This window comes from Misgurnus anguillicaudatus, chromosome 19 (assembly GCF_027580225.2).
Source record: "Misgurnus anguillicaudatus chromosome 19, ASM2758022v2, whole genome shotgun sequence".
Taxonomy (NCBI): Eukaryota; Metazoa; Chordata; class Actinopteri; order Cypriniformes; family Cobitidae; genus Misgurnus; species Misgurnus anguillicaudatus.
In genome coordinates, this window is record NC_073355.2 from 33,290,242 (window position 1) to 33,314,407 (window position 24,166).

The following is a 24,166-nucleotide window of genomic DNA, read 5'->3' on the forward strand; positions in this document are numbered from 1 at the left end:
TTATCTCTAAATGGTACCTTTGAATGAATGGGGCTAAGCTAAATGCTATCGAAGCGTCGCAGCGCGCTCCAGCGCTTACGTGCACGCACACAGATGATAGAGGGATGTATCAACAATTCTTAGTTAAGGTAATAACATATTGTAATATTGAAAATGAGTAGACTTTTCCTTTAAATCAGCTTGAGCTTTGCTCGTGGGCTTGACATTAGCATTGCTTTTTTGCTACCATCTCTGTGCAAACTTTTTAGATTTTAGAAAATATATGGTTTATTAATAATAATAATATTGTAAAAAAAATGGGAGAAAGAAAATGCAGCGAGTGGTCGTGACTTTTAAAACGAGCCAGTTGTTATCGCCATAGAAACCAGGGGTATGTTGAAACTGCACACGAGCTTTAGCCCGGTAGCTCTCACGGCCGATCTCCGATCGATTCGGGTTATTTACACAATATTATTCAGACTTCCGTCCCAAAGTAATTAAACTATGACTGACCCGACTAACCGTTAAAAATAGAAACCAGAACCATACGGGTCCCGCGTCCTCCATGAAGACCTCTAAAAATCTCTTCTCAAGTTCAAATACAAGGAAGGATACAATGTGAGACAGAGCTTGCTTCGCATCCCACCCAATTCATTGAGAAACAGAGGGAACGCGAATGCACACCGAACTCATCGGAAGAGACAAGACATGCTCGCACGCAAAATGTCTTATTAAAGGAACAGTATGTAAGAAATGTATATCAATTAATCATAAAATGGCCCTTATATGTCACTAGACATTAAGGAATCATTTTAAATACTTATATCACTGAAAACAGCGGTCCAGCCAGGATATTGTCATTTAAAAAGTGGAGTTGCAGCCCTCAACTGATGTTGATGTTGTCATGTTGTGTATTGGCCACCAGTTTTGTGATTGCAGTACCAGTTTTAGCCACAAGTTTTGTGATTGCAGTACCAGTTTTGGCCACAATCCTACATACTGTTCCTTTAAAGAGTGTCATTGTCATGGAAGAACAAAAAAGACCAAATTTGATCCCAGATATACTTGGGCGCTTGTTAATATACCTGAGCGTCTCGCCCAAGTATAGTCAATGTGAGGGAAACACCAAAAATAAAAGTTCTGTCATCATAATCTAACTCTCATTATGTTACAAACCTGTATAAATATCTTTGTTCTGATGAACACAAAGAAATATATTTTGAGAAATGTTTGTAACCGAACCGTTCTTGGATCCTATTTACTTCTATCATATTCTTTTTTCCTACTATGGAAGTGAACCACACCAGTACCGTCTTTTTCTAATATATGTTTATAAAATATGCTTAAACATCTGAATTTAACTAAGGCCTAGTCATGGCTTTAGTTAAGCCTTGTCTCTGAAACCAGGCCTATATGTTTTAAGCTAGATTAGCTCTCTTTTCCATTTGTCTGCATTGACTGGCATTGATCTGTTAGCAAATATGCTAATATAAAGAGTCGGTTGTTCTTATCAACTTATGGATTTACTCATCCAAGAGCCAATATATACCTAACACCCTACAAATTCAATACTATACGCCTTCGACTGCTCAGATTCTTCCATCCAGAAACTGAAGACTACTTTGAATGCTGATATCCCTCTCAATAAAAACTCAAGGAAATACTGTCATAAAATATAGTGAAAAGAGAGTTTGAGTTGTTTGATCTAACGTCTGATGTTCCTGAGATGTGACAGCCTTACCTTTCCTAAAACCTTTCATTTCTATAGGGGATATTGAAATGTCATCATTTTCATCGCTTTGTCTCTTATTCTCTCTCTCTCTCTCGTGCTCGCTACTGGATGGTAAGATTTGTCCTTGCGAGGGCACAGCGCTCTCCCCTGTTTCAGCAAACTGTGCTGGCTAAAAATACCCTCCAAGCCTTTGGCTCAGCATCTACTGCCCAGTGTGGCTCAGTGAGAGACAACGATACTGAGACCAGAAGTCTTTAAGGGTGACTGAGCAATGAAAGAAGGGTTTGGGTGAGCTGAACCTCTTACTTTTAACTCTACCATCCGCAGATATGATGCTTATTTAGATGGGGATTGTCATACTGATGACCTTAAAACTCTACGAATATGTGATGTAGGTGTTATTAAAATAATACAATTACAGTTTTGAAACTAGGTGTGACATAGCAGCTTTTCAGTGTATAAACCCACACTGAAAGTTAAAATTATGTGTGAAGGGACAAAATCACAATCAATCAAAATATAGTTGATATTTAATGCATGTTTGTAGGCAGTGTAAGGTTGTTCTGATGAATTTTTGCTGTGGGCGAGGCTACTAGACGGATAAATGTATAAGGCTTTTATGAAAATAACATCTGAATATAAGTCATATGCTATTTAAGTTTCCTTCTTAAATCTTGAATGGCAAAACCTTTCTTTAGTCTTACAAATGTTTGTGAAAATGAATGAATGACATCATAATTAGTGCTGGGCAAAGATTAATCGAAAAATAAAAGTGATTATTGGTATAATATATGAGTGTGTGCTGTGTCTAATTATTATGTATAAATATATACACACACATTCATGTATGTATTTAAGAAACATTTACATGTTTATATATATTTATTTATATTTTTATATAATCTATATTAAATATAAATTTTAAAAAATGATATATAAATAAAACAATTCTGAAATTAATATATGAATGTGTGTGTGGTTAAATATACATAATAATTAGACACAGTACACGCACATATATTATTCAAAAAATCACTTTTATTTTGTATGCGATTAATCGCGATTAATCTTTGCCCAGCACTAATCATAATAAACAACATTGGTAACATTTTAATGAAGTAAACGGCATGCATGTTGGATGTGCATGTGAGGTTTCCTTCATCACTTAAAGGACAACACCAGAGTTTTTTAATATTTTACTATGTTCTTACCTCAACTTAGACAAATGAATGCATACTAGGGATGCTACAATTCTCAATACATTATTGAACCGTTCGGTTTGACCCCCACGGTGCAATACGCGCATGTGAATTGCGTTTTTTTTCGGTTTGTCCATCCAAATCTATCAGTTTTATATTCCCTGCACTTTTGTTAATGTGCGCGTCCGCATGATCTGCACGCTTATAAACGCCACAGCGAGTTGATATCCAGACACTGTGCGCTACCTGCGTTAACTCTGCTTGAACTCTGCTTGCAATGCTGGTGTCAGATTTCATTCGCGTGCGCAGACACCGAACAGAAATACGACAACAAAAAGCAGCAGAACGACTGTCTTTTAAATGTGAGGTGTGGATTAATTACTTGCGCGTGTAGATTACATACAACATCAATGTAAAGATGCAAATTTGTGTGGGGCAATGCGAATGACGCAAATTGGTATTGTTATTGATGCAAACACGAGTTATTTGCCTCAAAAGGTCTTCCGCGCAAGTTGAAAAAGTTCAACTCAAGAAGAGAATGCGCCTGATGCTAAAATAAATCCCACCAGTAATCTTGATTGAAACATGAAAACATGATGTTGGATGTAACAGTAGTGCAGTAAGGTATAGCCTTCATTTACAATGTAAAGTTTAATTTACTAAGAACAGGTATATAAAATTGCCAGTTTATGTAATAGGATATCATTTTTATATGTCTTTATTTAATTATATCTTATATTATTGTATCAATACACTAGAAATGTGTAAGAAGATTTTGCTTTTACATAAAATAAAGAGAACTGCAATTAAAACCAGTATTTTTGCTTCTTAACATCTCACTGTTCCTGTTACCTAAGCATAGAATAATAAAAAAACACTTTAATAGGCCAAGGCATCAGAACCGAAACTAGGGTGGCCATTCGTGCCAGTTCCGCTGGACACGTCTAGAACATGTTTTCGGGTTCGTTCTCCGGAAGTTGCGTTGCTCGACTGCATACGTCATCAATGTTCTCACATCTCAGTTAAAATACATTAGAAAATTAAGATTTATTTCTTTTAAGACATACAATCATTGTAGTTTCATTCTTACCTTGAAATGTAGCGGTTGCTTTTCTGAAATTAAACCCGAAATAATAAACCTTGATCACGTATGCAGTCGACCAACGCGACTTGCGGAGAACAAACCCGAAAACATGTTCGGGACGTGTCCGGCGGAACTGGCACGAATGGCCACCCTAACCGAAACCGAACGGAAAACTGTGGACAAGAACCGAAAATCAATTAATCTCAGTTGAGGTAAGATCATGGTAAAATATTGAAAAACAGTGGTGTTTTCCTTTAATAAAGGTATATGTAAGCTTTTTTTGGCCTTTTTTTGCAATGAAAAAGCAGCCTTTACCAGAACTGCTGAGCAAATAATAAAACCTTTTACCACATCTGGTAAATAAGACACATTTTTATGAATTTCATTATTTTGAAGTCATCCAAGGTCGGAGTTCATAAATCAAAGATTCAGTCGCCTGCAGCTGTAACGCCTGCTAATGGCCATGCTAATGATTTCCTAATTGAGTTGTGGAGAGGCGTTTCTTTTACGCCTGTCCCTAGAAATTAAGACATCTCTGACAAGCATTCGCTGCTCCATAGAGGAATATCAACCAGATCATTGTGGCTTACATCAGTGAGACAAATCTTGCAGCATATCAACTAATGGGAATTACAGTAGTGGTTTTAAAGAAATACATTGCCATTTTATTCTACAATTGTTTTTCCACAATTGGCACATGGTGGAGTTAAGCATCATGAAATATAGCATTAATTTTAAAATAAAGTATTATAAAATTGTCTATATCCTAGAAAAATGTTAACTATAAGAAGTTAATGGGGACTAGTTTCATCAAGCTCATAAAATGTAACATAAATTACAACATTAAGTATCAAAAAATTGTCTATATCCTAGAAATTTGTATCTCACCTTTCACTTTAGCTCCCGAATAAAGTGTGGTAATTTTTTTTTCTTTTTGGGTGAACTGTTCCTTTAAATAAATGCAAACCTCATGATTTTATCATTTAACTCCAGCATGCAACTTGAGGCTTACTCAGGTCAGACTCTGATTGCATATTATATTTTTGTCACATGACTCATTTCCTTTTTTGGTTGCGAATTTCACCGCATTGTATGTACAGTTCACTCATTTTTTGATTTAAAGGATTAATTTAATTGTTCATGGTTGCATCGTCTTACTTGCTTTTCCATGCAATAGGGAATGATTCTGGATTTCTTTTTTTATATGCGAGATGAATTCATTTATATGACTTGCAGACATACATCTAAATATCAGCAGATGTTGTAGATGTGTACAGTATGTATGCCAAAGTGTTGAACCTTAAAAAGCAAGCAGGCTCACAGCCCAGGAGTTTCCATTTTTATGTTGTAACCAAGTCTTCACCTTTCATTGACTTCTTTGTAGAAAATATATGCTTGATTAATACATAATTTGCTTGTTTAAGTGGTTAAATACAGTGTGTGTGAAAGCAAACAAGGGTTTTGAAGAATCCAGGGCTGGTCACATTTGCACACCTGGTTGAGGTGATCTCATTTCAGGGAAGACGTAGAGACCAACCATGACAATAAAGGCGTTTTGGGTTCGGTAAAGAGAGTAGACACAGGATATTACAATGCCGACTGCCAAGAGCGCAAAATGATTGAGATGTTATGAAATTAGGGATGGATTAGCGGTTTCCTATTACCACTGTGTGTCATCACTATTTGTTTTGATATTTGCGGTTAGACATTCGTATGTCCTCAACACGTCAAGGCATGATAAGCGTTGACTAACCTTTTCTGGAGTTGAAGAGTAATCTGAATGAGAAACCAAGTTTCCCAGAATGTTGGAAAATGTCTTGAATTTTGCAATGAGTGAGGTTAAGGGTTACGTTTACCTTAAGTAGTCATGTCTGGAGATTCCAGTTTGGGCATTTTTATTGATTTGTGAACACTGCATTTCTCAGAAAAATAAAAACTTGGAAAGATGAAGATGACTATAAGAACAACACATTTCTTGTGTGAAGTAAGGAAGTTTTCTGATTCTATACATCAAGATCCTGCAAGCCTCCTGCCTTCCATCTTGACATGTGACCTTTGACCTTTTATCTGAACATACAAGAGTTACAAGGGTGACCTACATTGTTCTTCTGGACTGGGTGTGAAAGTGCGATTTTATGCTTTGTTGGTGCAGTAATGAGTAAGTGATGCAATGAGACGTCATTAAAGAGGCGGAGTTTAGGAAAGAGGTCATTTTTAAAGCGCCACACTTTCAGTGTTTATTACCTTCAGAAATCCTCCATCCCATTGTTTTGTTTTGCTTCAGGCAAATGCTGTAACTTTATGTACTGAGAACTAAAGCTTTAAATTCCTCTCTTTCCTGTGCAATTCTTTTCACATAGTTGCTGGTTTTTCCTGACGGTCTTGAAATAACCAAACAAATTACAATTGGCTAATTCTGGGAATACTTTAAAAGTCTATTACTTATGCTTAAAGGAAAACACCACCGTTTTTCAATATTTTACTATGTTCTTACCTCAACTTAGATGAATTAATACATACTTATATTTTTTCAATGCATGCACTTAATTTTTGTATAGCGCGTCGTTAATGTGTTAGCATTTAGCCTAGCCCCATTCATTCCTTAGGATCCAAACAGGGATGAATTTAGAAGCCACCAAACACTTCCATGTTTTCCCTGTTACATGAGTAGTTACACAAGTAAGTATGGTTGCACAAAATAAAATGTGGCGATTGTTTTTTAAGCGGATAAAAAACGAGAACTATATTGTATGGCGAAGTGCTCTTCCACCATACAATCTATTTCTCATTTTATATCCGCTTAAAAAATCGCCACGTTTTATTTTGTGTCACCATACTTACTTGTGGAAGTGTTTGGTGGCTTCTAAATTCATCCCTGTTTGGATCCTAAGGAATGAATGGGGCTAGGCTAAATGCTAACACAATCATGACGCGCTGTACAAAGATTAAGTGCACGTATTGAAAAAAGACAGGGATGCATTAACTGGTCCAACCTGAGGTAAAAACACAGTAAAACATTGAAAAACGGTGCTGTTTTCCTTTAAATTGATTCCTCCGTCTGAAGCATTTTTAAACAAATAACTACATAACCACTTTTCTCCCAGTAATGCAACAAACGGGTAATTTTGTGCTATTACTTGGACACCAGTCGGTTGCTTGCTAATTTTTTGCTTACTGTAATTAACCCTCCGGTTTTCACATTCTGTGCTGCCAAATTATGCAAGCATGTTTTCTGTGTCATGTTCAGAGCACAGTATCTCTTTGACAGTATAATGACAGCTAATGTTATATGAGGCTCTAGTCTACAAACACAACATTTATAGGCATTTTTTCCTGCTCTACAGGTCATATGTATTGGAACAAAAGAAAGTCCAGGGTTAAAGGGGATGATCACCCCAAAAATATAAATTCTGTCATTATTTACTCAACATCATGTTATTGCAGAGACATTCACAACTAATGCTGCGTTTACACCAACCGCGGTAGAGGCATGAAGCGCGAGTGATTTCAATGTTAAGTCAATGTGAAGACGCGTTGACGCGCGTCAGGAGGTCCGCGTTTCTGCCTCATTCGCCATCTAGCTCGCACGAAAGGCGCGAATTGAGCATTGTGCGTGTTACCAATTGGCGGCCGACGCCGAGTTGAAAAATTTCGGCGGAAAATTTGTGCCGCATTAACCAATCAGGAGCCTGCTTGCTGCTGTGAAGACATCCCCCCCGGAGTCACTCATTCAACCTGAAGGAACGCTTGATATTGTCCGTGAGCAGTCACCCAGAGCTATATGACACAAGTTCTTATTTATATAGAGACAGGAATAAAAAGGACCTCGCTTGGAAGAGTGTCAGTGAGGACATCGGGCAACCTGGTAAGTTGTAATACACACTTCAATTTTGAGTCACGTGATGTTTATCGACCTGTGCTGTTTATTTTCCCCCTATAGTAAGGTTACCAAATACAAACCGGTAACTCTCTCAATAAATGCACAATCAACATCAGTCATCTTGCAAACAAACAACCGCATAGCACATGCCCCTCCCACAAGAAGGGCATTTTGCGTCTACTCCGCTCTACATGCCCGAATGCATTCAAAGTGTTCAAGCGGCAAACTAGGCACGGTAGACGCGATTTTGACGCCTGAAACGTGGTTGGTGTAAACTCGGCATACAGTAAGTTTTCTTCAACAAACAAGTTCTCATAAATTTATTTAATGAAACAAATCTCCTTTTCAGTACATTACAATTTAGATTTTTGTGTCAACAAGTCACTTATGGCACATATGGAAGTGATGTTAAATATGTTTGTCCTACCCAACTGTTGATCTGATGAAGGCTTGGCTAATTAATAATCTGACCCCCGATGAGGAAAAGCTGGATTAAAAGGCCCTGTGGCCTGGTGGGTGTCCTTTTAAGCACCCTTTAACCCTGTCTGTCGCCCACTCTGAAAGTCTGAAGGGAAGCCAGGTTTGTGAGGATAAGCAAGGGGAGATTTTGGTTTGATTTCGTAAAACTCACGTAAACCCTCCTGTTTTGAGAGTCTTATTTTTAGCATGTCATGGGTGTGGAAGGGCAGCTGATTGCCAATGGCTCCTTTTTGCCCTTTGGGGTGTTAAAAGTCGCTTTTTCATTGCATGGTATGACTCACCTCGGCACCATGAAGCTCGGCTTCTTGCTTGCTTTTCCACAGCTGTTTAGTGCCGCTACAGTATCATAACAGTTGCACCGCCTTTACTGCAGTGACGTCATCGTAAACGCAATACAATCAAACACTCAACACGGCAGCAACGGAGCATATAGATGGTGTTCTTGATTCTCAACAGGCAGATGTTTTCCACCACTAAATAGGAGTTTGGGAAATTGTACACTGAAGTACAGACTAGATGACATCTAGTTTGCTCGAGGGTAAGCTAATCTTGCATTTAGAAACAACCCTGGTAGTGACGATTCTCTCTGACCAATCAGTGATCTGCAGTGTTTACATGTCACGTTTTAGTATCACTACGACTCGCTTGGAACCTCATCTGAGTATCAGGTGAGTAGTATCAGGTACACTTAAGTGAGCTGTACCGGGCCACACAATGGAAAAGCATCAATAGTCACCCCAAAAACTCAGCACAACAGGTGCCTTGAAGGACCAAGCGGGCCAAACTTTTAAAAAGTGGGATATGATGTACAGCACAGAGTTATCTTATTAAAACGCCAACAAAAAAGACAAAAACACTAGACTAACTAGTCAACTTCACTAACTTACCCATCCCTAATGGTGTTGCTGTGGAAGTGTGTATGATTTGTGCAGGCATTGGGCAACAAATGTAATGTTACATGTACGTATGTGATAAATGTGTTTGGCTTTGGGCGCACTGGCCAGTAAATTTGTTACTGCCATTTTATTGTTTGGAATAAAATTACATGTCACCTTGTGAGGAACTGTAAGAAATGTTAAATATTTAGCTCAGATTCAGACCTGAAATATTTGTGGGATTGTAATGTGTTTTTCACTTTCATTCTTTATGGCTATGAAATGTTAAAGCTTTGAGTAATGAAAGCTATTTGTATGTATTTTGTTACATTTACTGGTTGGATCTGGGTGAGATCCATTTGTTTTTTGAATCTTCAGTGTTCATTTTGTATGTTGAATAATGTTTGATATGATTTCAGAAACAGAAACTAATTCTTTAAGGTATAGCTTACCCAAACAGAAATAAAATTGAGCTATACTTTGCAACACTATACATTTTCTTCTATGGCTTATTTTTCACTAAGAAATTTAAAGTTGGATGGGTATAAGATATCACAAGGACAAGTTAATGATGACTGATATGTAATTTTAGGGTGAACTATTCTATTGAAAACAAAAATTAATATATTTCATATTCGATTACTCAGGACTAGACTATAGCTTTATGAAAAAATTGCTTTTTTACCATAAATATCATTTTATCCCATTATAACTTAGATTGACTATGACACAAAAATATTTTCCTTTGCGATTAAGTGTCCGTTACCTCCTTGAAAATTGATGGCAGCTGTTGTCAAATGCACCCTCTTTCTCTCACATCATACAAGGATATACTGCCGCTTCATCTTTCCATCTTTTCTTCCTTTTCTTCCCACATGGCATAATCAAGATTTATCAGCGTTAGGGCAGATGGTTTTCCAAAGTGGCAGCCCCCTTATCGACCCCCACCTTCCTGTTAGATCCTGGATCCAAGTGTTTGTCTAGACTTGAGTTATCCACCTCATCTAGGAATGACAGCCCCTCCCATCACGTCCCACAGGAATTAGGGTCATCCATCCATCCTCAAGTACCCTTACAATGCTAAAAGTAACTCAACACATGCCTTTTGTAGAACTACTTCCTGATTGTACACAGGACACCTTAAAATTCATACAGTAATCACCATAGCAACAACATCTTTTTGCGTGTATGATAATGAGAAAACATTCGTACACTTCTCTCAATACAGTGTCATACTGTTTTTTTTAGTTTGTTTGTACCATAAAGTTTCCCTAGCAACATCTTTTTTATGCATGCAATCGCTCTCAGATTCACACAACGTCAGCGTCCTCAAGTGTTCCAGAGTCTTTTGTAAAAAAGCCTCTCTTTTATACAATAGAAGTTGGAGTAATGAGAGAAGGCCGTATTTAAAATTTAATTTAAACCACGAGACTTGAGAAGAATAGAAGGGCAGAATGGCGTGCGGCCTCATTATCAGCCCGCTCTCGATTTGGCTGTAGCAAGTGGCGGGACACGTGTCCCTCTCTTTGTTAAGTCACAGCCTGAATTGGAGCCCCGGACGAGAGTCTATTCATGGCCGGACATAAGGCCCTCTTTGAGACGGGTGGCTTGCTGGCCCTCATTATCCTCATTGTTGAATTCCATTACACCTCATTTCAGCTTCAACAGGGACGTTGGACAAAGCCTGCAGTGTGCACGGGAGCAGTCGTAACGCAAACGGCTGAACTTCGTAATTCGAACTTCGTAATTGTCTGAAGATCTCACCATCCACCTGCTCTCACATTAAAAGATTTTCAGAATGTGATAATGGCTTGATGTTAGGGAGACAAGGAATGGTAGCCAGACCGTGTCCTGCAGTATTTCATATGGTGCCGTTGATGTAAGCTAAGAACTTTGCAATGTTTTGAATTAATAGTTGATTGCGAGTCATAATGAATAGGCCAGGGTAGAGATATGAGCTTTGGAGAGTTGTATACATGGCTTTTCTGGTGTATTTGTATTTTCGGCAGAGTCACAGTTGTTCTACGAGTTTGTGCCTGTTGTGTATGCGGGTGATTCTCACGAAAACTTGGTTATAAAAATGTCAAGCATGAAAATGTAAAAATTGCTTAAATTGACTTTTTTTCCCACCAGACATTGAAAAACAAAGTCTGGAGTAAATGGGAACATTAATTTAAAAACTTTGACTTATCATTTAACACTTTTTGTAACATAATTTAAAAAATTAGTCCTAAAAAATCTCATTACCGCAACAGTCAGAAAACATCAACACTGACATATTTTCAAAATGACATGACAAACCTGAAAGAACATAATTTGGAGATTCTGCACATGCATTTAAAATCAAAGTATTATGCTTTTATTAATTAAATTAACATTTAATAAGCGTCTTTTGCGGTAATGATAATCAAAATGTCGTGTAAGCATTCTGACAAGACAATATTTCAAATTAACTGTAAAAAAATGATCTTACCTGGTAGCCATCTTGAAGTAACTGGTCCATGTGCTTGGTCACTCAAAATCAAACTTTATTAAAATTCTGTATGTGTGCTTAAACTGTTCTCAAAAAGTGTTGCGGAGGATGAGAACATCAGGCATGGACACATCATTTTCCTAATTTTTCTTCATTATTATTATACATGAATATTCAGTAAATATTTTTTCTGTCATCTAAAGTAGTCTAGCAAAACATCCATTTATTTTTTTCTTAATATTTTTGTGTTAATTTGATTAAATTACAACATAACGCTTGTTTCAAACACAGCCGGACACATTGCGGTAATGAGAATTTCAGCAGAAAATGAGATAAAATTTACAATTATAAATTCTTATGTTGAAATCACACATTGTGCAAGGTAGAACACAGTATTGTGTTAATTCTGATGCTTTTTAATGTTTTTATATTACACATTTTAAAGCTAAAATCATTTGTGCCGTGGTGTTTTAATGGTTTCGTGAGAATCACCCATGCCATTAGCCATCTATAAAGTCATCAGTTTTTTCTGTATCTTTTGTCTGTCTGTCTGTCTAGAATAATAAGCAGGGTTCCCATGGGTCCTTGAAAGTGTGTGAATCTGGAAAAGAAATGTCAAGGCCCTGGAAAGTTTTTGAAAATAAACATACATATAAACAGGTCATTAAAAGTGCTTAAATATATTTATATATACGTTTTCTGGGGGAAAATCCAAATTATTCCCTGTGTAGTATAAAATGACGTCATAAAATTCTAGACTTTATTTTTAACTCGCATGTTAGTAGTGTTTGACACATAAAAGCTGTGACAATGTATCTTACAAGGTAACACGATGTAACCTTGCTTTCACTTAAAATGTGTCCCCACATGAATTTGAATTGGAGGCTATTGGACATGGAAAGTCCTTGAAAGATCCTTGAAATTGAAGTTAACCAAGGTGTGGGAACCCTGAATATGTGACCCTGGACCACAAAACCAGTCATATGGAAAACTTTTGGAAATTGAGATTTATACATACGTTTTTTTAGTGCCGCTACAGTATCGTAACAGTTGCGCCGCCTTTACTGCAGTGACGTCATCGTAAACGCAATACAATCAAATAAGGGTGTCACGATTTCGATTTTAAATCGAAATCGATCGAAATTAAGTCACAGCTTCGAACTTCGAAATAAAAAATGGGATCGTCGATGCTGCCACGCCCCCATTTCACGTCCGGTCGGCTTGCCAAGCGCGGAAAAAAACTCTCAGAGATGCCTTTAAAAACATCTGTCCAGCGGAACGCGATCATATTTTAAACACGAGGGATGTATTTCTACAACTCCTTGAAATGCATATCATAAACAGGATTACGTGATCTGACTTTAGACAGAGCGCAGCTCTCTGCATGTGCGCGATAGTGAGGGAGGCGCAAATATGCAGCGGGTTATATTTTAAACAAAAGGATAGTTTGCCTCAGCTCGCATGAAACGCATAAAACTGAACACATACGTAAGGATTACTACTTTAGTTTATGTTCAGACTTCGGACAGATGCGAGAGCGTGTGCACGTGAGACAGAGAGAAGCGCAGCTGCTTATGATGCTGGGTTTATTTCAGATGCTATGAGTCCAAGACACGCGCATTAAGTCCATGTGCATTAAGTCCATGTTAGAGATGTGCGGATGGACTATTATTTCATCCGCAACCGCATAACAAAACTCATCATCCGTCCACCATTTTAATAAGTCAGAAATGTCTCCGCTGTTTTCTGCTGACAGGCACGGTGGGCGCTACTGGGGGCGTGTGCAGCAGGTGACGCAAATTTTGGGTCCTCAGAAGGCTAGACCGTCTCATTTCAGTTCTCTTCTTGAACTTCTGAGGCAGTCACTATGAAAGACAGAGAGGTTGCATGCTTAGAAGGACACAGCTAATAACAAGCAGTCGATCCGGCACCCACCCGAATTTAATTAAAATATTCTTTTTCGTCACGTCATCCGCCCGATCCATGTAACTGCCAACCGCGCATCTCTAGTCCATGTGCATGCAAAAAGGAATCCTCTCTCTACAAGCTCTCGCGTTAAGTGAAGCCCACAAACCCCCATGCGAGTTGTGCAATGTGCATGTTAAAGTATTATAATAATAATAATAATAAATAATGGCATATAATTTTTGTCTAAATTATATGCCTATATAAATATATGTAAAAATCGAGAATCGGATCGAATCGTGACCTTAGAATCGAAAATGTAATCGAATCGAGGATTTGGAGAATCGTGACACCCCTACAATCAAACACTCGACACGTCAGGAACGGAGCATATAGACGGTTTCAGCAGTAACAACATAAACAAGCGGCTGTCGTGCTCCACACGTATCTTCCGGTAAACTCTGCTAAGAATAAATAACAACAAAGTTCCTTAAACGTAGTTTATTTATAACAAGCAAAAAAACAACACATAAAATACCTAGGAAACCAAAACATTTGTTATTTTCGACGAGGCATTTGTTCAAGAGATCAGTTCCATGTCTCAGTTTTTATAAATACGTTTTTATTATTGATATATGGTTTGTTAGGATAGGACAATATTTGGCCGAGATACAACTATTCGAATCTGAGGTTGCAAAAAATCTAATTATAATAATAATAATAATAATAATAATGATGATAATAATAGTTATTATTATTATTATTACTTCTATTATTATTATTATTATTATTATTATTATTATTATTATTATTATTATTATTATTATTATTATTGTTTATTATTATTATTATTATTATTATTATTATTATTAATAATAATATATTCAATAAACCAGTGGCAACCGTTGACTTATTTTTTGAGGGCGTACGATGCGAAGCTCGTCACAACATGTATTAGCACGTCATGTATGTGTTCGGCGCTGAAACGGTTAATGATAAAAGAGACACTTGCGTTTGCCAGATACTCGCTTGATCTCTTGTGTAGTCGGAGTCTACTATTAATTTAGTGTCTTCCAAGTATTTTGTCTCTTTTATCATAAACCCTTTCAATGTGTGTGCAGCAGGCACATATTTTAACATCACGCATGATACACATAGGTTCACAATCACATGATGCAATGATCACATATTTTGACATGACAAACAACACCGTTGACACTCCGAAAACATATTTTGATTTCGCGCCCCTTGGAAGAGAAGTCACCGGCCGCCAATGCATCCAATTATCTGTAAAACTAAGACTCCAGTTTTTGTTCCATTTTTATATAAATGTAAGAAGTTTGGGTTTTGTTCATTACGTTTTTTTTGTAGTTGTTTCAAATATTGTTTTTATTGCCATTTGTAGGACTCATAACTTGAACTGAGATAATGCCTTTCTGTCTCTTTCTCTCTTCTCCTGCCATCCCATGTGTCTGCCCTTATCACCGCCCAAGTCCAGTTAACTCAGACTTTGTGTCGTCTTGCCACATAATGGCAGTTTTGTTCCTTCACAGCCCGCTCGGAGTACATTTGCATACGCGACAGATATCTCATTCTCTCTGCCTACGTACAGAGGTCCTTCGCGTCACCTGTGTGGGAGTGAGGGGCTGCACTTAGACAAAGTGAACAATATCTCCATACCTCCGTCCTCCCACTTCTCTCCGCTGACTAGAGAGAAAGTCAGATTCGGGGTTGCAGCGCACCAGATGTTGTTGCTGTACTGCTGAAACTAGATGCCGGATACGTGCTGCTGTGTGAAGACTCTGTTTCCCAACTTCGAAGCTTTTTGTATCTGATGACAAATGTTACTTGAACTCTGATCCTGATTATGGTTGTAGTTGTTTTTAGATTGTCACTGTCGCATTTGAAAGTTTGATCATCTGATCTGCAACGTCCCCTATCTTAGACAGGCACTGGTGGTGCCTGATGGCTTTCTGGAATTTGGGGGCTTTTAGGTCATTTCTGTTGTCATGTGTGTATATATATGCTAGTAATGCTGAAAGTTGTACAGCTATTTCACAGGGACTAAAAACAGTTTGGTAGTGGGAACAGAAACCCATTGGCACTCTTTGATTAATGTCAGACAGAACACTGCACAAATGCTCTCATTTCCTTGCTAATGCTGTCTGTCTTGTTACCATGGTGATCCTCATGATACATCATATAGGCTCCATAACAAGAAAATAACTTCAGATTGGTGCTGACTGAGACTCACAAATGATGCTTCTCTTTCTCATCTTTTTAGATAGCATTTTTTATGGTGAATGAAATACAGAGGGAAAACCAAGCCAGATCAACAGGGAAAGGCACCCCAGGGAGTTTCCTTTTGTCTGTGTTGAATTCACTGATCATTCGCTAACCTTCTGCTTCATTGGAGTTCTGGTTTTGTTTTTTACAGAGGTCTCTTATTTTATTCTTGGTTACCTGGTCAGGATATAGTGCAGATACAAAATAGGTGGTAATGTGGAGAGGAAGGAAGACAGGACAGGGAGCCAGACTTGAACATGTTTTTAAATACTTTTGTGCAACACGTATAAATGCATACAATTTTAATGTTTGTTAGGGCACAAATAACTCCCTCTTTGTATTCCTGGATGCAGAATATAAAGGAGAGATATTCGCTTTTGGTGTTGTGACTAAATAAACCGTCTATAGATGTGCACTCAGAAGAAGTCCATTCTAACCGAAGCGATTGGTGTGTGTCTTTATGTGGGTATTTATGTTTTCATGTTTATTTGCATGTGTTTATAGGAAGATTGGACTTGTCAAGCTTTAACAGACTACAACTTTAATAGCGTCACAGACTCATAATATTTACCCCCATTGCGTAAAATAATACAGTAGTTAGAGATGCATTTATATATTGGCTAAAAATTGGTATTGGTTAATAAATGCAAGTTTAAAACAGCTGATATATCCTGTCAATCAAAAGTGAACAGGAAAATGCAATGAATTTAAGCTCTGTGTATAGACGGTTTCAGCAGTAACAACATAAACAAGCGGCTATCGCGGTCCGCAAGTAACTTCCGGTAAACTCAGCTAAGAATAAATAACAAAGTTCTTTAAACGTAGTTTATTTATATAACAAGCAAAAAACAACACATAGATTACCTAGGAAACCAAAACATTTGTTATTTTCGACGAGGCATTTGTTTAAGAGATCAGTTTAGCAACTAGTCAGACCATTAAAAAACGAAAACGGAAGTAAGGTTCGGATCCAGACGTGTTTCACGTGCGTCCGATGAAACCGTCTATAGAAAATGTAAAGAAAAGTGTAATGTTCACTATCAATGGTCATTATATGAATTAATAACATTCAGAAAGTTTGATCTTTAGTATTTAGTAAATGCAAGTTAATATAACCACCAAACTATCGGTATCCTCAGATATCAGTTTAAATAATTGGCTATCGGTATCGGTGGAAAATATCGGTATAGCAGTAATATTAGATAGAATTGGATGAGAGAAACAGACACAGACTCTTAGAACATTAGTAGAGTTTTTATTACCTTTAAAACTGCGCAAATTGAAATTGCGAAAATACGCCCAATGGAAACGCATAAATTTTGCACAAACTACCATATATCGCAAAAAGTTTTACGCTTGCATGAGGTGGTAAAATGAATATATTGCAAAACTGCAATGTAAACAGTTTTTAACTTTACAGGTCAACCGACCTTACATTCACACGGGACGGAAACGTTAACGCATGATGGAAGGCTTGTCTGAAGCATGGCCAACAGCCAATCACAGTGGCCGCAACACATGCTCCAGTCTTCCATAAACGTAATTGGCTGGCTCACACTAGGTTATTTGCATAAGGCGATCTGATTGGCTGACATGCGTTGCCGCTTAAAAAGTTGAGAATATTTCAACTTCTGCTGTGAGCAACGACAGTGACGCGACGTTGACGGATTCACAATTCAGTTTGGCAACGCATGACGTCACCCATTAAAAGTAAATAAGAAGCGTTAATGCGTGTGAATGTATCCTTAAAGGCACATAAACAATCTTTGCTCATGCAAATGCCAAATCTTGTTTTACAACCTCCTAGTAAAAACTCATACATGAACGCTCCCAAGTTTAAGGGGCTTTCCTTGACATTAATGCTTGGATAAGCATCTCCTTTGATGGCTAGTTAAGTGGCTGTGATATACATAAACTTATAAACATCCGTTGCCATGAATGACTTTTTAAGGGAGGAAAAATGTTTTGGTCGCATAACATTGATTAATGGAATGCTGTAATTTCGTAATCTTTTTTATCTGCATTTAGAAAATATTGCAAACGTTTTTGCGTATGTCTGTAACTGAAACCAGGCTATTGATCCCTCCTTTTTACAGCACAAAACTTTATCAAAATCCTCTTGTAGTTCAATTGTAAAACACTGTACTGTTCCAGTAACACTACTTTCTCTAACAAACACTTTTTAAATGTTATAAAACCATCATCTGGGAACGCCGATCAATACACTCAGGTTTTCCACTCAAACTTCTCACCCACAATCGAACAACATTTTTTAGTGGTAAACAACAACTTGCAAAGTAATCTTCATAACATCTGAATTTCCCATGTAGACTGTAGATGCCTTTGTTTTGAAAAGCAAAAGGAACAGCAAAAGTCACTGAAGTGCTGATGGCATGCACAGATGTCCCACACGCTCTGCAGGTAACAAAAAGCGCGTCTCATCTGTTGAGCCTCGTGTTGTGGTTGTGGTCTGCGGTATCTGTGTCCCTCCTCTATGCAGTCAGGGGTTCAGGTGTCACCCGCACAATGCACACAACCGGACCGTGTATCAACATTGAAAGATGACATCTGTGTTTGCCTCCTGCTCTCCAGATCTCCAGGCAGCCGTCTGGACGTGCTGGAGGTCAAGATGCAAAATTCAGAAAATCTAAATTGAGAAAAGTTGGAAGATAACTTTGGTAATGTGTCATGCACGTGTTATGCATTACTAGAAAGTGATGCTTGCTTTAGCGAGCACCATTACACATGCTGACAGAAAAATGATGCTCTGTTATGTGATGTTTTTATGTTGAGAACTTGGCAGCTGTTCCCCCCTCTCTCTTTCCTTCTGTCTCGCTCTTTTTATATCTCTTGAGAGAAACTGCGAACAGACGTGTGTAAATGTTCACGTAATGTGTTAATTAAATCGCATGCCTAGTGCTATAAAGGCTACACATTGACAACCCCTCCCTACCAACATAAGTCAACATGGCGCTGGCGCTTCCGTCGGGATTTGTAAATATACGTAGGTTTTTAGATGAGATGCTAGATTGTTGGCACATGGCCAGATGTGGAAAATGATGGTCGCTGTTTTTGCTATCAAACTTTTGATGTTGATGTGCTGCTTGTGTTTTCTGTCCCATTTGCAGAGCCATTGAGGTTTAAATCTTAAGGAGATGGGACTTGGGCTCCTGCCCACAAGAGAACGATTCCAAGCACTACCCCTATAGCTGTGACCGGTTTGCCGTGAGGCCCCGTACCCCCTTCTCATGGTGAGTACACTTTCTCTTATTAAAAAAACAGGTTGGTCAAGAATCACATTTTTTAGATGTGAGACAAACAAGAGATTTTATGTATAATATGTGACCCTGGACCACAAAACCAGTCATAGGTACAGGGTTCCCACGGGTCCTTAAAATCCTTGAAAGTTTGTGAATCTGGGAAAAAAAATTCAAGGCCCTGGGAAGTTTTTAAAAATACACATTCGTAGATGCAGGTCATTGAAAGTGCTTGAATCTATTTTATGCAAAAAGTTTTCTTAAAAAAAAAAATTATTCCCTGTGTAGTGTAGGATAATATCATACAAATGTTAGACTTTTTTTAAGCACACTTGCTAAACTGTTCGCTTTAAATGCTTATATTTTCTGTATGCGAATGTTGATTTATACCAAAATGCTTTTTTGCATAGTTGTGTTTGACACATGAAAACGTCTCTGGTTGCGTATGTAACTGTTGTTCCCTGAGAAGGGAACGAGACGCTGCGTCTCCCTTGCCATACTTCCTGCGTCCCTGTAACACCGTCTTTGACAATATTTCAAATAGCGATATACTTCCTGGCTCTCGTATACCCTGTCTTTGTTGTTAAGCTTCACCATTGCTTGAATTTAATATACACATTCAGATGCACTTACCCTTGGAAGCATCCCCAAGTGTCACCACAGTTATGCAGTGCGAGTTCCCTCAAAAGGGAACTGTAACAATATCTCAAAAGGTAACACGATGTAACCTGCTCTTACTTGAAATGTGCCCCCACATTTTGTCCTTGAATTTGAGGGGGATTTGCCCCTGGAAAGTCTTTGAAAGGTCACTGAGTTTGAAGTTATCTAAGGTGTGGGAACCCTGTAGGTAGCATGGGTTTAATTGTAGCAATAACCAAAAATCCATTGTATGGGTCAATATTATAATTTCTTTATGCCACAAAAACATTAGGATATTAAAGATCATTTTCAATGAAAATATTTTATAAATTTCATACCATTAATATATTAACTGTTTCCCTGCCATTAACTCGTCAATTAAGAAAAAACGCTTCCCTGCATTGACAAGTTTTTCTGACAATCCATATTTCTGCTATTATCCACCAGGTGGCGCTCTTACCCAACTTATAAACCCCCGAAAGTGACCCCTAGGACAAATAGTTCAAACTCTGTGTATGTTTTGGTCATCACGATGCGTGTTTGTGAATGAATTTTGATAGAGATCAGATTCAATTGTCTCAGCTGTTTGCTAAAAATTTTGTCTTTTTGAAGAAACTTACCCATATTTGACAGGTGATAAAAAGAAAACCAATAAAGGAAGGATTTGATATTTTGTATGTTTATACATTTAGAGGTGCAATGTGTAACTTTTTGAATGATCTCTTGACAGAAATGCAACATGATATACATAACTATATTATCAGTGGTGTATAAAGACCTTACATAATTAACTGTTATGTTTTTATTATCTTAGAATGAGTCGTTCTTATCTTCATACACTGAGGGTCCCCTTACATGGAAGTCGCCATTTTGTACCGCCATGTTTCTATAGAAACCCTTAACGGACAAACGTTTTTACTAAGTAAAAATGATATGTTTGCCCTGTGGTGGCTGCTGTAGCTTTTCTATGCGTTTCAAAAGTGAGGGGTGAGCCGTGGACTGAGCCATTGGTTGCAATTTGCAACATCACCACTAGATGCCACTAAATTTTACACACTGCACCTTTAAACAAGAACAACTTCTGGAAGGCATTAAACTTTTGTGAAAACCATAAAAAATGCTGGTTCTGGCTGGCAACTTTTTTTATTAATCCCTGGCGGGGAAAGAGTTAAAAATGTATTTATCAGTAATATGCGTTGCTAAGGACTTCATTCGGACAACTTTAAAGGCGATTTTCTCAATATTTAGCTTTTTTGCACCCTCAGATTCTAGATTTGCAAATGGTTGTACCTCGATAAATAAATCACAATTTAAAAAATGTACCCTAATGTTTTTGTGGTTCGGGGTCACATGTAGTAATCTTACATATTGGATTTAACTGTAGGGACCATACATCTAAAATAAACACTGAGCAATCAATGCGACACATGGTCGTTCGCCTTTGTCATTTTGTTGCCAGTTAGGACACAATGATGGGTATAGTTTGCTAAACGTCCCATATGGATACTTTCAAGAGTCTCAGAGAAACCCTTTAAAATCCAAACCTACATAAACAACACCATTCAAAGTTTGCAGAAGACTTTTTTACACGGCTCTGCTGGAATGCTGTCTCGCGATCTAACCAAAACAAGGTTGTAATCTGCAGAAGCCATATAAATTTACAATCTCCTCCATCCAAAGAATTTGTTCTGCATGCAGCCAACAGATAGTAACAACTCCTCTGACAGACACTCTGGCAAACACGAAACCGCTATAATGATTCCATATGTGCTGCAATTTACTTGTAAAGTACGTCGGACTATTAAACAGTCCCTGCTGCTACAATAACCTGAAGTGCTTATCGATCAAGAATAGAGAAAGTGAAACAGTGTACACCATTGCAAGCCTAAAAAGCTTTTGTTTGGTTTCTTTTAACTTTCATAACTTTCATAGTACTTCATTTTTTTCTCATAATTAAGTTTAACAGACATAAACGATCCCCTGGTTCTTTATTTCCCAAATGGTTGCCCACTGTAGTTCTGGTTCTAATCGGTCTCTCGTGCTCAAAGATGAAACGGTTCTTTGACAGCCATTCTTCTTTATACCCCGCCTGACCCTATAGTTTGCCGCAAACAAGACTTTGTTTCTCTGTCCGAAAACCACATCAGTTCTGTGTCCGCTCGGGGCTCATCTAATTATCCCACTGACTGTCCATCCATGAAATAGGCATTACTCTGTGAAACTGAGCCAGCGTGGTTTTCCTCTGAACAGTCGTGATAGCTTAGCAACAATGGGACAGACTATAATGACCATAACAACAGCAAGGGCAACACCAGAGGATTATTGGGGGATTATTACCTTTTGATCTGCTCCTAAACCGGGCGGGCAGAGTTATTAGGATAAAAGCTAGTTTATCTTATGTGCTTTTGTCCACCGTTTTTCTTTAAACATACATTAACTGTTAAGGGAGCGTTTTTTCTTTTTTAAAGAGAGAAAGCAAAGAGAACAAGGAGAGGGAGGGATAGAAACAGAAAAAGTTAAATTCAAAGTGTATATTCTGTGTCAAATGTCCATTAAATCATGGTTTATTAATTCTTATTTGCTTATCTGTAGACCGCTTCTGTCAGAGGAGATTTAAAGGGATAGTACTCCAAAAAATGAAAATTGTGCACCATTTACTTAACCTCAAACCTGTATAAATCTCTTTTTCTGCTAAACACAAATGAAGATATTTTGAAAATGTTAATAACCAAACAGATCTGGGGCACTATTCACTTCCATAAAATTATTATTTTTTCCTATAATGGAACTCAATGGTGCCCCAGATCTACTTTTTTATTTTTAATCAGCAGATCAAAGAAATTTATACAGGTTTGGAACAACTTGAGGGCGAGTAAATAATGACAGAATTTTAAGTTTAAGTGATGTAGATGAACCAGTAAGATGTTGTATGAAACAGACTTAACTAATAGCATTTCAGGATATCGGATAATCCACACTCGTGTAATACCGTTTAGAAATGATTAATTGTCCATGGTTAAGCTACAGCAGTAACTGCAGGGCGTCTCCTCTGATCAAGGACATCGTTCAAGGGCCCTTTAATGTCATTGAATCCCAGAAGAGCAGTTTGAGTCATTTGGCTCAGAGCTGGGACAAAAGTTTCACCCTGATTTGTTCTGAACCAATCTGTCAAGAAATGTCTGGGTCATATTTCACCCTCAATAAAAAGGATTTATGTTTGCATAAAGCCTCATTTTAGGATCTTTAGGATGTTTTGCATTTGTGATCATCTATCACCCAAACTAATTCTCACTGGCCTGATGTAACTTAATGGCATAGGTCACCCTATAATAAAATAATTATATTTAGCAGTGGCGGCTCGTGACTGCTCATCCAAGGGGCACAAATTCAAAATAAGTGTTTTTTGGAGTTTTGTGTGTTTCTTGCGTTTTCAAATATTATGTGTTTGTTGCGTCATGTGAACCATCACGTGTTTTGTCAAAATAAGTGCCTGCTGCACACGCATCACAACCGTTTATGATAATAGAGATGCTCAGGTTCACAAAATACACGCAAGACACTCACTTAACAGTAAACTCTGATTAAGCATGACATTAGGCGAGTATCTGGCAAACGCGAGCGTCTCTTTTAACATAAACACTTTGGACGCATCTGCAGCAGGCACTTATTTTGACGGGACACGTGATGCACATAGGTTCACTCAACGCACAGAACACATATTTTGAAAAAAGGAACCACACACATGATGGGCTACATACATTTTGTGACAAACTTCGCATCAAGCGACCTCAAAAAAAGAAGTCACAGGCCACCACTGATATTAATACTACTTATCCTTATCCTGAAGTTCATTCTTAAATAAATGTCTTCTGAGGGCAACTGATTTGTGTAAGAAAGAAATTGATATTTCAACATTTTTTTAAACTATAAATATTAGTAAGTGGTAGGGCTGTTCTAAAAAAAAATATCTGGAAGGGATGCCAAGTTGAGAATAATAGGAAGTAAGATTTTTTTGCAATATAGCAATCAATGTACTTATTGTTTAAACTCAAAAACTCAAAGATTAAAAAAGCTACATTTTCTTCATGCAAAATATAATTCATTAGATTGTTTTTCCTTTCGATTTTGGGGTGAAATATGCCATTTCTGGTTCTCCTGTCTATTTTGGTAAAAATCTTTCACTGAATATTAATTGTACAATTTTATTCATTTTGTATTTCTCACAGTCAGTGCCAACAAATAAGTGTTTGACTTGTTTTCAATGCAAAACAGTGCTGAAAGCAGATGTTGTTGTAAGAAAATTATGATGAATTTCAGGACGAAAGGTACATTCAAAAGGGACATCAGTTAGATAGAAAGTGTTCATTAAAACTTAAC

At 37.6% G+C, this 24,166-nt stretch overlaps 1 protein-coding gene across 1 annotated transcript in view; it reads left to right on the top strand.

The window, feature by feature from the left end:
• tanc2a (tetratricopeptide repeat, ankyrin repeat and coiled-coil containing 2a) overlaps positions 1–24,166 on the top strand; it is a 173,601-nt gene that overhangs the window by 20,599 nt on the left and 128,836 nt on the right. The window contains exon 2 of the mRNA XM_055194501.2: positions 19,022–19,144. The gene's annotated coding sequence lies outside the window, so the exon portion shown is untranslated. The remainder of the gene's footprint in view (positions 1–19,021; positions 19,145–24,166) is intronic.